The sequence below is a fragment of the Anomaloglossus baeobatrachus genome, chromosome 3, assembly GCF_048569485.1.
Source record: "Anomaloglossus baeobatrachus isolate aAnoBae1 chromosome 3, aAnoBae1.hap1, whole genome shotgun sequence".
In the NCBI taxonomy this organism is placed as follows: domain Eukaryota; kingdom Metazoa; phylum Chordata; class Amphibia; order Anura; family Aromobatidae; genus Anomaloglossus; species Anomaloglossus baeobatrachus.
The window spans coordinates 662,607,653-662,622,524 of record NC_134355.1 but is presented as its reverse complement, the minus strand read 5'-3'; the positions used below and the strand labels follow the sequence as shown (position 1 = coordinate 662,622,524).

The 14,872-nt window shown below is 39.8% G+C and overlaps 2 protein-coding genes across 3 annotated transcripts in view; one reads left to right on the top strand and one right to left on the bottom strand.

Moving 5' to 3' along the window:
• LOC142297006 (cytochrome P450 2K4-like) overlaps window positions 1–14,872 on the bottom strand; it is a 272,736-nt gene that overhangs the window by 108,182 nt on the left and 149,682 nt on the right. The window lies entirely within an intron of this gene.
• Window positions 1–14,872, top strand: part of LOC142297009 (cytochrome P450 2K1-like) — a 75,146-nt gene that overhangs the window by 38,062 nt on the left and 22,212 nt on the right. The window lies entirely within an intron of this gene.

Genomic DNA, 14,872 nt, shown 5'->3' with positions numbered 1-14,872 from the left:
AATCGTTGATTGTTGAGGACCAAGGTTGTTCGTTGTTCCCGAGGCAGCACACATTGCTACGTGTGACACCTCGGGAATAGAGATGAGCGAACTGGTCCCGGTTCGGCTCGAGGCCGGTTCGCCGAACGGGGGTCCCGTTCGAGTTCGGTTCGTCGAACGTTCGACGAACCGAACTCGAACGTATAGGCTATAATGGGAGGCAATCACAAACACATAAAAATGCATTATAAATGTACACAAACAGTTAATAAACATTGCCATAACACTTACCGGTCCTCGCGATCCCTTCTGCACTCTGTCTCCTGCCGCTATTCCATCCGATGATCGCTGAATCCTCCCGGTGACCTGCACTGCCAGCAGAGATGCAGGACCTATCGTGACGTCAAAATAGCCATGTGACCAGTCACGTGGCTATTATCTCATTGGCTACAGACTGGTCACATGACTATGACACGTCATGTAGGACCTGCGAGTGCATCTCTCCGGTACACGGTGCACATATGTGTATCGCCGTGTACCGGCGACATGCTCTAGCACACGGTCGACTCCCCGTTCCGTTAGGGACCGGCTGACACAGCCGGTCATTAACGGAGATCACCGTTGCCATAGCAACGCAGTTAGCGGTGACGTCATCGCTAACCGCGGCTCCGAGAGCACCGTTGCTATGGTAACGCGTCTGTCAGCGTTACCGCTAGCAGCCAGCACTGATCACTCACGGAGTGAAGGCTGCACGCTGCTTCCCGATTGTAGTGATGATTGCAGTGAGGATGGAGGTTCCCCAGCCCCAAGTGATGAGCTGGTGAACCTCATCCTCACTACAATCGTCACTACTACTACACTAGTGATGATTGTAGTGAGGATGGAGGTTCCCCAGCCCCAAGTGATGAGCTGGGTAAACTCATCCTCACTACAATCGTCACTACTACTACACTAGTGAGGATTGTAGTGAGGATGAGGTTCCCCAGCCCCAAGTGATGGGCTGGTGAACCTCATCCTCACTATAATCGTCACTACTACTACACTAGTGAGGATTGTAGTGAGGATGAGGTTCCCCAGCCCCAAGTGATGAGCTGGTGAATCTCATCCTCACTACAATCGTCACTACTACTACACTAGAAAGAAAGAAGACAGAAGAGCAGGATCGTGGAGGGCTGACAGGGGCTAATAAAGATGGAGTCTCTAATGTGTCTGTGTATTTATTTCTATTAAAGTATTTTTTCTCTGTGTGGTGTCTTTTTTTTAACCCTTTATTGGAGATTCTTAATGGCCGGGTCAAACGTGCCTGACATTAAGAATCTCTGGATTAATACTGGCTGGTAAAACAAAGCCAGTATTAACTCATGATTACCCAACAAGCCACCCGGCTCCAGGGCTGTTGGAAGAGTTGGATACAGCGCCAGATGATGGCGCTTCTATGAGAGCGCCATTTTCTGGGACGGCTGCGGACTGAAATCCGCAGCAGAGGCGCCCACAAACCTCGGGCTAACCTGTGCTGCGGATTTCAATCCCCAGCTGCCTAGTTGTACCCGGCTGGACACAAAAATGGGGCGAAGCCCACGTCATTTGTTTTTTAATTATTTCATGAAATAAGTGAAATAAAGTTCCGGCTGGGAACCAAAAATAAAGGGAAGCCCTTTTTTATTATTTCATGAATTTCATGAAATAATTAGAAAACAAATGACGTAGGCTTTGCCCCATTTTTGTGTCCAGCCAGGTACAACTAGGCAGCTGGGGATTGGAATCCGCACCACAGGTTGGCCTGAGCTTTCTGGGCCCCACTGCTGCGAATTGCAGTCTGCAGCCGCCTCAGAAAATGGCATTTTCATAGAAGCGCCATCTTCTGGCGCTGTATCCAACTCTTCCAGCACCTGCCTGCTATACCTGGCTAGCATACAAAAATATGGCGAAGCTCACGTCCTTTTTTTTGTAGTTTTTTGGCAAAAAAAATAAAAAATGCTTACCTGGATTTTCCATTGCCAGTGAAGGTAACACCAAGCAGTGGGGGTTAGCAGCCAGTAGCTGCTTGGATTACCCTTAGCTAGCAATACAAAAAATGCAGCGGGAGCCCATATATATTTTTTTTAATTATTTATTTAAATAACTAAAAATAAAATGGGCTTCCCTGTATTTTGATTGCTGGACATCACAGTGCTGTAAAAATAAATCTTTAAAAAAATGACGTAGCGCTCCGCGGTATTTTTGATTCTCAGCGCAGATAAAGCAGACAGCTATGGGTTGCCACCCCCATCTGCCTGCCGTTACCTTGGTTGGCAATCAAAATACAGGGAAGCCCATTAATTTTTTCTATTTAAAAAATAGTTAAAAAAAAAAATGACGTTGGGTCCCCCCATTTTTGATAGCCAGCTAGGGTAAAGCAGACGGCTGTAGCCTGAAAACCACAGCTGGCAGCTTTACCGTGGTTGGGGATCCAATGTGGAGGTCCCCTCAGGCTCTTTTTTATAATTATTTTATAAATATTAATAATTACACAATAAAAGTAGGGTCCCCCCCAAATTGGATCACCAGCCAAGTAAAGCGGACAGCTGTGGTCTGGTATTCTCAGGTTGGGAAGGTCCATAGTTATTGGGCCTTCACAGCCTAAAAATAGCAGGCCGCAGGCACCCCAGACGTGGCGCATCCACTAGATGCGCCAATCCTGGCGCTTCACCCCAGCTCATACCCAACATCATAAACTGTCAGTACTAACAAAAACAAAAAATCGACAAAAGAAATTTATTTGAAAAAACAGTCCCCAAAACATTTCCTCTTTCACCAATTTATTGTAAGAAAAAAAATAAAGGGGTCCCACGACGACTCTGGACCGTCTAGAATATGGGGGGAGACACTCAGGGAACGTATCCCCCATTTTCTAGGAGTGCGGACCCTTCATGTGAGGAGTGTGGGTGCAATGAATCTGCACTCACTCTCCCCGGGTCCACAGCAGCAGAGTCCATGTCGTAATGGTTGCTACCAAAGCTGCAATGCCCTGCTCATGAGGTAAGGGCATGCCTAATCAGGAGAACTACTGTAGAGGAAGCTCTGCTCACTGGTATATAGGTGCTCAGAGGTAATAATAGATAAAATTAGTGAGTAACCTCGGCACTCTATATCTCCCAGACTAAGTCAGTAAGTCACAATGGATAGTAATGCAAAATCACTCTTTATTGGTCCGTATTAAGAAATTTTTTTTTTCATAAGCATATATGTTTTTGTCCAAAACAAGTTACAAATGACGTTTCGGCCTGAGCCTTCGTCAGATTGGACTTATCTGCATGTAATCATGAAAAATGACAATAATCAGTATCACATAAGAGTGAGAGAACAATAACATAAACTCGAACAATGTAGAGGTACAATTGGGATGCAGCAAAAAAATTGCAACACAGCAAGAAATGAAACACATGATACAAATGTCATAATACAGTACAAGGACAATATAGTAATGACAAATATGGGGTCAGAGTAGGCTTAGACAGCTCTGGTACGAAAGAGATGTCAATCATAAAGTAACATGTGCAGTAGGTGTAGAGCTACAGTATGCATGGCAGAGCTAATGGGTAGACCGACCATAGAAAAAGAACGGAGAAAAAGTGGAGAAAAAGTGGAAAAAAAGTGGAGAAAAAGTGGAGAAAAAGTGGAGAAAAAAATGGAGAAAAAGTGGAGAAAAAGTGGAGAATAAGTGGAGAAAAAGTGGAGAAAAAGTGGAGAAAAAGTGGAGAAAAAGTGGAGAAAAAGTGGAGAATAAATGGAGAAAAAGTGGAGAAAAAGTGGAGAAAAAGTGGAGAAAAAATGGAGAAAAAGTGGAGAAAAAGTGGAGAAAAAGTGGAGAAAAAGTGGAGAAAAAAATGGAGAAAAAGTGGAGAAAAAGTGGAGAATAAATGGAGAAAAAGTGGAGAAAAAAATGGAGAAAAAGTGGAGAAAAAGTGGAGAATAAGTGGAGAATAAGTGGAGAAAAAGTGGAGAATAAGTGGAGAAAAAGTGGAGAAAAAGTGGAGAAAAAGTGGAGAAAAAGTGGACAAAAAGTGGAGAAAAAGTGGAGAAAAAGTGGAGAAAAAGTGGAGAAAAAGTGGAGAATAAGTGGAGAAAAAGTGGAGAAAAAATGGAGAAAAAGTGGAGAAAAAAATGGAGAAAAAGTGGAGAAAAAGTGGAGAATAAGTGGAGAAAAAGTGGAGAAAAAGTGGAGAAAAAAATCGAGAAAAAATGGAGAAAAAGTGGAGAAAAAATGGAGAAAAAGTGGAGAAAAAGTGGAGAAAAAGTGGAGAAAAAGTGGAGAAAAAGTGGAGAAAAAAATGGAGAAAAAGTGGAGAAAAAGTGGAGAATAAATGGAGAATAAGTGGAGAAAAAGTGGAGAAAAAGTGGAGAAAAAAATGGAGAAAAAGTGGAGAAAAAGTGGAGAATAAATGGAGAAAAAGTGGAGAAAAAGTGGAGAAAAAGTGGAGAAAAAGTGGAGAAAAAAATGGAGAAAAAGTGGAGAAAAAGTGGAGAATAAATGGAGAAAAAGTGGAGAAAAAAATGGAGAAAAAGTGGAGAAAAAGTGGAGAATAAGTGGAGAATAAGTGGAGAAAAAGTGGAGAAAAAGTGGAGAAAAAGTGGAGAAAAAAATGGAGAAAAAGTGGAGAAAAAAATCGAGAAAAAGTGGAGAAAAAGTGGAGAAAAAATGGAGAAAAAGTGGAGAATAAGTGGAGAATAAGTGGAGAAAAAGTGGAGAAAAAGTGGAGAAAAAGTGGAGAAAAAGTGGAGAAAAAAATGGAGAAAAAGTGGAGAAAAAGTGGAGAATAAATGGAGAAAAAGTGGAGAAAAAAATGGAGAAAAAGTGGAGAAAAAGTGGAGAATAAGTGGAGAATAAGTGGAGAAAAAGTGGAGAAAAAGTGGAGAATAAGTGGAGAATAAGTGGAGAAAAAGTGGAGAAAAAGTGGAGAAAAAGTGGAGAAAAAAATGGAGAAAAAGTGGAGAAAAAGTGGAGAATAAATGGAGAAAAAGTGGAGAAAAAGTGGAGAAAAAAATGGAGAAAAAGTGGAGAAAAAGTGGAGAATAAATGGAGAAAAAGTGGAGAAAAAGTGGAGAAAAAGTGGAGAAAAAAATGGAGAAAAAGTGGAGAAAAAGTGGAGAATAAATGGAGAATAAGTGGAGAAAAAGTGGAGAAAAAGTGGAGAAAAAGTGGAGAAAAAAATGGAGAAAAAGTGGAGAAAAAAATCGAGAAAAAGTGGAGAAAAAGTGGAGAAAAAATGGAGAAAAAGTGGAGAATAAGTGGAGAATAAGTGGAGAAAAAGTGGAGAAAAAGTGGAGAAAAAGTGGAGAAAAAAATGGAGAAAAAGTGGAGAAAAAGTGGAGAAAAAGTGGAGAATAATTGGAGAAAAAGTGGAGAAAAAGTGGAGAAAAAGTGGAGAAAAAGTGGAGAAAAAGTGGAGAAAAAAATGGAGAAAAAGTGGAGAAAAAGTGGAGAATAAATGGAGAAAAAGTGGAGAAAAAAATGGAGAAAAAGTGGAGAAAAAGTGGAGAATAAGTGGAGAATAAGTGGAGAAAAAGTGGAGAAAAAGTGGAGAATAAGTGGAGAATAAGTGGAGAAAAAGTGGAGAAAAAGTGGAGAAAAAGTGGAGAATAAGTGGAGAAAAAGTGGAGAATAAGTGGAGAAAAAGTGGAGAAAAAGTGGAGAAAAAAATGGAGAAAAAGTGGAGAAAAAGTGGAGAATAAATGGAAAAAAAGTGGAGAAAAAGTGGAGAAAAAGTGGAGAATAAATGGAGAAAAAGTGGAGAAAAAGTGGAGAAAAAAATGGAGAAAAAGTGGAGAAAAAGTGGAGAAAAAAATGGAGAAAAAGTGGAGAAAAAGTGGAGAATAAATGGAGAATAAGTGGAGAAAAAGTGGAGAAAAAGTGGAGAAAAAGTGGAGAAAAAGTGGAGAATAAATGGGGAAAAAGTGGAGAAAAAGTGGAGAAAAAAATGGAGAAAAACTGGAGAAAAAGTGGAGAAAAAGTGGAGAATAAGTGGAGAATAAGTGGAGAATAAGTGGAGAAAAGGTGGAGAAAAAGTGGAGAATAAGTGGAGAAAAAGTGGAGAAAAAGTGGAGAATAAATGGAGAAAAAGTGGAGAAAAAGTGGAGAAAAAAATGGAGAAAAAGTGGAGAAAAAGTGGAGAATAAGTGGAGAAAAAGTGGAGAAAAAGTGGAGAAAAAAAATGGAGAAAAAGTGGAGAAAAAGAGGAGAATAAATGGAGAAAAAGTGGAGAAAAAGTGGAGAAAAAGTGGAGAAAAAGTGGAGAAAAAAATGGAGAAAAAGTGGAGAAAAAGTGGAGAATAAATGGGGAAAAAGTGGAGAAAAAGTGGAGAAGAAAATGGAGAAAAAGTGGAGAAAAAGTGGAGAATAAGTGGAGAAAAAGTGGAGAAAAAAATGGAGAAAAAGTGGAGAAGAAGTGGAGAATAAATGGGGAAAAAGTGGAGAAAAAGTGGAGAAGAAAATGGAGAAAAAGTGGAGAAAAAGTGGAGAATAAGTGGAGAAAAAGTGGAGAAAAAGTGGAGAAAAAAATGGAGAAAAAGTGGAGAAAAAGTGGAGAATAAATGGAGAAAAAGTGGAGAAAAAGTGGAGAAAAAGTGGAGAAAAAGTGGAGAAAAAAATGGAGAAAAAGTGGAGAAAAAGTGGAGAATAAATGGGGAAAAAGTGGAGAAAAAGTGGAGAAGAAAATGGAGAAAAAGTGGAGAAAAAGTGGAGAATAAGTGGAGAAAAAGTGGAGAAAAAAAATGGAGAAAAAATGGAGAAAAAGTGGAGAATAAATGGGGAAAAAGTGGAGAAAAAGTGGAGAAGAAAATGGAGAAGAAAATGGAGAAAAAGTGGAGAAAAAGTGGAGAATAAGTGGAGAAAAAGTGGAGAAAAAAATGGAGAAAAAGTGGAGAATAAATGGAGAAAAAGTGGAGAAAAAGTGGAGAAAAAGTGGAGAATAAGTGGAGAATAAGTGGAGAAAAAGTGGAGAAAAAGTGGAGAAAAAGTGGAGAAAAAAATGGAGAAAAAGTGGAGAAAAAGTGGAGAATAAATGGAGAAAAAGTGGAGAAAAAGTGGAGAAAAAGTGGAGAAAAAGTGGAGAAAAAGTGGAGAATAAATGGGGAAAAAGTGGAGAAAAAGTGGAGAAGAAAATGGAGAAAAAGTGGAGAAAAAGTGGATAATAAGTGGAGAAAAAGTGGAGAAAAAAATGGAGAAAAAGTGGAGAAGAAGTGGAGAATAAATGGGGAAAAAGGGGAGAAAAAGTGGAGAAGAAAATGGAGAAAAAGTGGAGAAAAAGTGGAGAATAAGTGGAGAAAAAGTGGAGAAAAAGTGGAGAAAAAAATGGAGAAAAAGTGGAGAAAAAGTGGAGAATAAATGGAGAAAAAGTGGAGAAAAAGTGGAGAAAAAGTGGAGAAAAAGTGGAGAAAAAAATGGAGAAAAAGTGGAGAAAAAGTGGAGAATAAATGGGGAAAAAGTGGAGAAAAAGTGGAGAAGAAAATGGAGAAAAAGTGGAGAAAAAGTGGAGAATAAGTGGAGAAAAAGTGGAGAAAAAAATGGAGAAAAAATGGAGAAAAAGTGGAGAATAAATGGGGAAAAAGTGGAGAAAAAGTGGAGAAGAAAATGGAGAAAAAGTGGAGAAAAAGTGGAGAATAAGTGGAGAAAAAGTGGAGAAAAAAATGGAGAAAAAGTGGAGAATAAATGGAGAAAAAGTGGAGAAAAAGTGGAGAAAAAGTGGAGAAAAAATGGAGAAAAAGTGGAGAAAAAGTGGAGAATAAATGGAGAAAAAGTGGAGAAAAAGTGGAGAAAAAAATGGAGAAAAAGTGGAGAAAAAGTGGAGAATAAATGGAGAAAAAGTGGAGAAAAAGTGGAGAAAAAGTGGAGAAAAAAATGGAGAAAAAGTGGAGAAAAAGTGGAGAATAAATGGAGAATAAGTGGAGAAAAAGTGGAGAAAAAGTGGAGAAAAAGTGGAGAAAAAGTGGAGAAAAAAATGGAGAAAAAGTGGAGAAAAAAATCAAGAAAAAGTGGAGAAAAAGTGGAGAAAAAATGGAGAAAAAGTGGAGAATAAGTGGAGAATAAGTGGAGAAAAAGTGGAGAAAAAGTGGAGAAAAAGTGGAGAAAAAAATGGAGAAAAAGTGGAGAAAAAGTGGAGAAAAAGTGGAGAATAATTGGAGAAAAAGTGGAGAAAAAGTGGAGAAAAAGTGGAGAAAAAGTGGAGAAAAAGTGGAGAAAAAAATGGAGAAAAAGTGGAGAAAAAGTGGAGAATAAATGGAGAAAAAGTGGAGAAAAAAATGGAGAAAAAGTGGAGAAAAAGTGGAGAATAAGTGGAGAATAAGTGGAGAAAAAGTGGAGAAAAAGTGGAGAATAAGTGGAGAATAAGTGGAGAAAAAGTGGAGAAAAAGTGGAGAAAAAGTGGAGAATAAGTGGAGAAAAAGTGGAGAATAAGTGGAGAAAAAGTGGAGAAAAAGTGGAGAAAAAATGGAGAAAAAGTGGAGAAAAAGTGGAGAATAAATGGAAAAAAAGTGGAGAAAAAGTGGAGAAAAAGTGGAGAATAAATGGAGAAAAAGTGGAGAAAAAGTGGAGAAAAAAATGGAGAAAAAGTGGAGAAAAAGTGGAGAAAAAATGGAGAAAAAGTGGAGAAAAAGTGGAGAATAAATGGAGAATAAGTGGAGAAAAAGTGGAGAAAAAGTGGAGAAAAAGTGGAGAAAAAGTGGAGAATAAATGGGGAAAAAGTGGAGAAAAAGTGGAGAAAAAAATGGAGAAAAACTGGAGAAAAAGTGGAGAAAAAGTGGAGAATAAGTGGAGAATAAGTGGAGAATAAGTGGAGAAAAGGTGGAGAAAAAGTGGAGAATAAGTGGAGAAAAAGTGGAGAAAAAGTGGAGAATAAATGGAGAAAAAGTGGAGAAAAAGTGGAGAAAAAAATGGAGAAAAAGTGGAGAAAAAGTGGAGAATAAGTGGAGAAAAAGTGGAGAAAAAGTGGAGAAAAAAATGGAGAAAAAGTGGAGAAAAAGAGGAGAATAAATGGAGAAAAAGTGGAGAAAAAGTGGAGAAAAAGTGGAGAAAAAGTGGAGAAAAAAATGGAGAAAAAGTGGAGAAAAAGTGGAGAATAAATGGGGAAAAAGTGGAGAAAAAGTGGAGAAGAAAATGGAGAAAAAGTGGAGAAAAAGTGGAGAATAAGTGGAGAAAAAGTGGAGAAAAAAATGGAGAAAAAGTGGAGAAGAAGTGGAGAATAAATGGGGAAAAAGTGGAGAAAAAGTGGAGAAGAAAATGGAGAAAAAGTGGAGAAAAAGTGGAGAATAAGTGGAGAAAAAGTGGAGAAAAAGTGGAGAAAAAAATGGAGAAAAAGTGGAGAAAAAGTGGAGAATAAATGGAGAAAAAGTGGAGAAAAAGTGGAGAAAAAGTGGAGAAAAAGTGGAGAAAAAAATGGAGAAAAAGTGGAGAAAAAGTGGAGAATAAATGGGGAAAAAGTGGAGAAAAAGTGGAGAAGAAAATGGAGAAAAAGTGGAGAAAAAGTGGAGAATAAGTGGAGAAAAAGTGGAGAAAAAAAATGGAGAAAAAATGGAGAAAAAGTGGAGAATAAATGGGGAAAAAGTGGAGAAAAAGTGGAGAAGAAAATGGAGAAGAAAATGGAGAAAAAGTGGAGAAAAAGTGGAGAATAAGTGGAGAAAAAGTGGAGAAAAAAATGGAGAAAAAGTGGAGAATAAATGGAGAAAAAGTGGAGAAAAAGTGGAGAAAAAGTGGAGAATAAGTGGAGAATAAGTGGAGAAAAAGTGGAGAAAAAGTGGAGAAAAAGTGGAGAAAAAAATGGAGAAAAAGTGGAGAAAAAGTGGAGAATAAATGGAGAAAAAGTGGAGAAAAAGTGGAGAAAAAGTGGAGAAAAAGTGGAGAATAAATGGGGAAAAAGTGGAGAAAAAGTGGAGAAGAAAATGGAGAAAAAGTGGAGAAAAAGTGGATAATAAGTGGAGAAAAAGTGGAGAAAAAAATGGAGAAAAAGTGGAGAAGAAGTGGAGAATAAATGGGGAAAAAGGGGAGAAAAAGTGGAGAAGAAAATGGAGAAAAAGTGGAGAAAAAGTGGAGAATAAGTGGAGAAAAAGTGGAGAAAAAGTGGAGAAAAAAATGGAGAAAAAGTGGAGAAAAAGTGGAGAATAAATGGAGAAAAAGTGGAGAAAAAGTGGAGAAAAAGTGGAGAAAAAGTGGAGAAAAAAATGGAGAAAAAGTGGAGAAAAAGTGGAGAATAAATGGGGAAAAAGTGGAGAAAAAGTGGAGAAGAAAATGGAGAAAAAGTGGAGAAAAAGTGGAGAATAAGTGGAGAAAAAGTGGAGAAAAAAATGGAGAAAAAATGGAGAAAAAGTGGAGAATAAATGGGGAAAAAGTGGAGAAAAAGTGGAGAAGAAAATGGAGAAAAAGTGGAGAAAAAGTGGAGAATAAGTGGAGAAAAAGTGGAGAAAAAAATGGAGAAAAAGTGGAGAATAAATGGAGAAAAAGTGGAGAAAAAGTGGAGAAAAAGTGGAGAATAAGTGGAGAATAAGTGGAGAAAAAGTGGAGAAAAAGTGGAGAAAAAGTGGAGAAAAAGTGGAGAAAAAAATGGAGAAAAAGTGGAGAAAAAGTGGAGAATAAGTGGAGAATAAGTGGAGAAAAAGTGGAGAAAAAGTGGAGAAAAAGTGGAGAAAAAGTGGAGAAAAAGTGGAGAATAAATGGGGAAAAAGTGGAGAAAAAGTGGAGAAAAAAATGGAGAAAAAGTGTAGAAAAAGTGGAGAAAAAAATGGAGAAAAAGTGGAGAAAAAGTGGAGAATAAGTGGAGAAAAAGTGGAGAAAAAGTGGAGAAAAGGTGGAGAAAAAGTGGAGAAAAAAATTCTCCACTTTTTCTCCATTTATTCACTTTTTCTCCACTGTTTCTCCACTGTTTCTCCACTTCTTCTCCACTTTTTCTCCACTTTTTCTCCATTTTTTTCTCCACTTTTTCTCCATTTATTCTCCACTTTTTCTCCACTGTTTCTCCATTTTTTTCTCCACTTTTTCTCCACTTTTTCTCCACTGTTTCTCCATTTTTTCTCCACTTTTTCTCCACTTTTTCTCCACTGTTTCTCCACTGTTTCTCCATTTTTTCTCCATTTTTTTCTCCACTTTTTCTCCACTTTTTCTCCACTTTTTCTCCATTTTTTCTCCATTTTTTCTCAAGTGGAGAAAAAAGTGGAGCACCCTTTGGTGCCTTTCATGTGGCACTAAGGGGTGCTTAGCTTTGTATTTAGCCAAAAAAATGAAAAAAAAATGACGTAGGGTTCCCCCTAGTTTTGTAGCCAGCTAGGGTAAAGCAGACGGCTGCAGCCTGCAGACCACAGCTGGCAACCTCACCTTGGCTGGTAATCCAAAACTGAGGGCACCCCACGCTGTTATTTTAAATTAAATAAATAATTTAAAAAAAAAACACGTAGGGGTCCCCCAAAATTGGATTACCAGCCAAGGTAAAGCAGACAGCTGGGGCCTGATATTCTCAGACTAGGGAGGTCCATGGTTATTGGACTCTCCCCAGCCTAAAAATAGCAGGCCGCAGCCGCCCCAGAAGTGGCGCATCCATTAGATGCGCCAATCCTGGTGCTTCGCCCCAGCTCATCCCGCGCCCTGGTGCGGTGGCAAACGGGGTAATATATGGGGTTAATACCAGATGTGTAATGTCACCTGGCATCAAGCCCTGGGGTTGGTGAGGTCAGGCGTCTATCAGATACCCGACATCACCAACCCAGTCAGTAATAAAAAAAAAATAGATGACAACCACATTTTTATTTGAAAAAACACTCCCCAAAACATTCCCTCTTTAACCAATTTATTAGAATGAAAAACAAATCCAGGTCTGCTGTAATCCAAGGGGTTGCCATGACGATCCACACTGTCCCAGTCAATGAAGAGCAGGATGTTCCCCATTGGCTGGGAGAGCAATGCAGTGACCTGAGCTAACATCAATGGGTCAGCCCAGGTCACTGCAGGGGGGTGACAAGTGCTGCTGTCAGCGAGGTACATTACCTGCGCTGATCTCCAGCACTGCCGACAGCCCCTGTCACTGAGGTCAATGACCGGCGCCTTCACATCAAGTATCGCGAGAGGTCCGTGACGTCTCGGGTCGGAAGCGAGAGGTGATGTGACAAGCGGCGGCCATGGAGGACAGTGACAGCGCTGAGGTCGGGATGGCGGGACTTCATCACCGCAGGTAAGCCGAGCGGGACCGTGTGTGTGTGTGTGTGTGTGTGTGTGTATGCATGCCGCGGGCAGGAGGGGGCGGAGTGAGCTGAGCGGGGAAGTGTGGGCTTCCTGCACGTAACTAAGATAAACATCGGGTTACTAACCAAAGCGCTTTGCTTGGATACCCGATGTTTATCTTGGTTACCAGCTTCTGGCAGGCTGCCAGCGATGGCTCCTGCACACTGTAGCTGTAAAAAGCCCTGCTTTTTGCTGCTAGAACCGTTCTCGAACGTATCTAGAACTATCGAGCTTTTGCAAAAAGCTCGAGTTCTAGTTCGATCTCGAACAGCCCCAAAAATCACTCGAGCCCCGAACTGGAGAACCTCGAACCACGAACCGCGCTCAACTCTACTCGGGAACGACTAACAACAGCTTACCTTCGGCCGCCGGCAATGAGGAAGGAAGGAGGTGGGCAGGATGTTACAGCCGCTCATCTCCGCCGCTCCGCTTCTATTGTGCGGCCGCTTAAGGATGCCGCTGTGACACTGCACGAACCGCCCCCTTAGAAAGGAGGTGGTTCGCCGGCAACAGGGACATCGCTAGGCAGGTAAGTCCGTGTGATGGCTCCTAATGATTTTGTGCCTCACGGGCAGCGATTTGCACAAATGACGGGGGCGGGAACGCTCGCTAGCGATATTGCTGCATGTAACACCCCCTTTACAGTCACTGAGGAGAAGCTGTGGCCTTTACCTTTATTGCTGCTGCTTCTAGCTTCTTCCTTCTCCCCCTGATTTCTCATAACACATAGTAATCCACTGTACATTGTTTCTTGAATACCTACATCCATCATCAAGTAAGATAACACAGATCATCTCACTTTCATGCTCCACACTCACAGTCACCCCCATAAAGTGGTATCTCAAAATCTTTAAGCAGGAAGTCTCACACAGCTGTAAGAATAGTGAGACAGTGGAGAGCCCATTAGCGTTCCAAATTCAATTTACCTTTCTTCAGAGATTTGAACCCTAGATTTGACAGTAATTTCTCAGTTTTCCTAATAAAATATAACATACTGTATTAAAAGGAAAACTGTCATTTTGTTAACCATAATAAACTGCCCCCATTACTGTATAGGTTATGTGATATGCATATACCTAGCAAGGCTGTCACAATTCCTCTGTGCAGGGCATCTTGCACACAGGTGATGCCTTGACACGCCTTTCTGAATTTCAGAGCCAGCAGGGACATGTTTCCTTTGTGCAGAGTATTTTGCATTTGGAGATGCTCTCCTGTGTTTCTTTGAGCACTTGCTGACAGGTTGATTGACAGCACAGGATTCCATGCAGGTTCTTGGAGGTGCAAGTGGATCCTAAAAACACATCAAAATCCACAATAGATGACTTCAAAAGATGCAAGTTGAAGGTTTTAGAATGTCCCCTACATTCCCTGATCTGAATATCACTGAAAATGTGTGGCTAGACCTCAAAAGATCAGTACATACAAGACAAGTCAGGAATCTCACAGAACTGGAAGACCTTTTCAAGGAAGAGCAGTTCATACAAGACTAGCCAGGAATCTCACAGAACTGGAAGACTTTTCCAAGGAAGAGCAGTGTATACAAGACAAGCCAGGAATCTCACAGAACTGATAGACTTTACCAAGGAAGAGCAGTGCATGCAAGACTAGCCAGAAACCTCACAGTACTGGAAGGCTTTTACAAGGAAGAGCAGGGCATGTAAGATGAGCCAGGAATCTCACAGAACTGGAAGACTTTTCCAAGAAAGAGCAGTGCATGCAAGAAAAGCTAGGAATCTCACATAACTGGAAGACTTTTCCAAGGAAGAGCAGTGCATGCAAGAAAAGCTAGGAATCTCACATAACTGGAAGACTTTTCCAAGGAAGAGCAGTGCATACAAGACAAGCCAGGAATCTCACAGAACTGGAAGACTTTTCCAAGGAAGAGCAGTGCATGCAAGACTAGCCAGTAATCTCACAGAACTGGAAGACGTCTCCAAGGAAGAGCAGTGCATGCAAGACAAGCCAGGAATCTCACAGAACTGGAAGACTTTTCAAAGGAAGAGCAGTGCATGCAAGACGAGCCAGGAATCTCACAGAACTGGAAGACTTTTCCAAAGAAGAGCAGTGTATACAAGACAAGCCAGGAACTCACAGAACTGAAAGACATCTCCAAGGAAGAATGGATGAAAAGCCCCCAAATAAGAATTGAAAGACTCTTAGCTGCTAGAAAAAGCATTTAGAAGTTGTGATACTTGCCAAAGAGGGTGCTATGAGGTACTAACCATGCAGGGTGTCCAAACTTTAGCATTGGCCGATTCTCCTTTTTTGTTCATTTAAAAATTTAAAAGATGAAAATATTTTTTGGGGTCTAAAATACAAAGAAAATGCATCATCTTTAACTTTGAGCCTTTTAGAGATCATGTCATCTTCAACTTGCTTAACTGTTCCCAATAACAGTAATTTAAACAAGGGGTGCCAATGTTTATGCATGCTACTGTATACTTGTTACTCGAGTCGAGCACTCAAGCAGTCCGAGCAATATAATATAATAATAATAATAATAATATAATATAAAAGTAATAATGTTTTAATTTTTATTTACTTTTTAAATGACATACATAAGATTTGTAATTTTACTATTTCCTCTAAATCCAGATTTGTAATAATTTCTACTACTCATTGACTAATCAAAACTACTGTAATAATAATAATTTA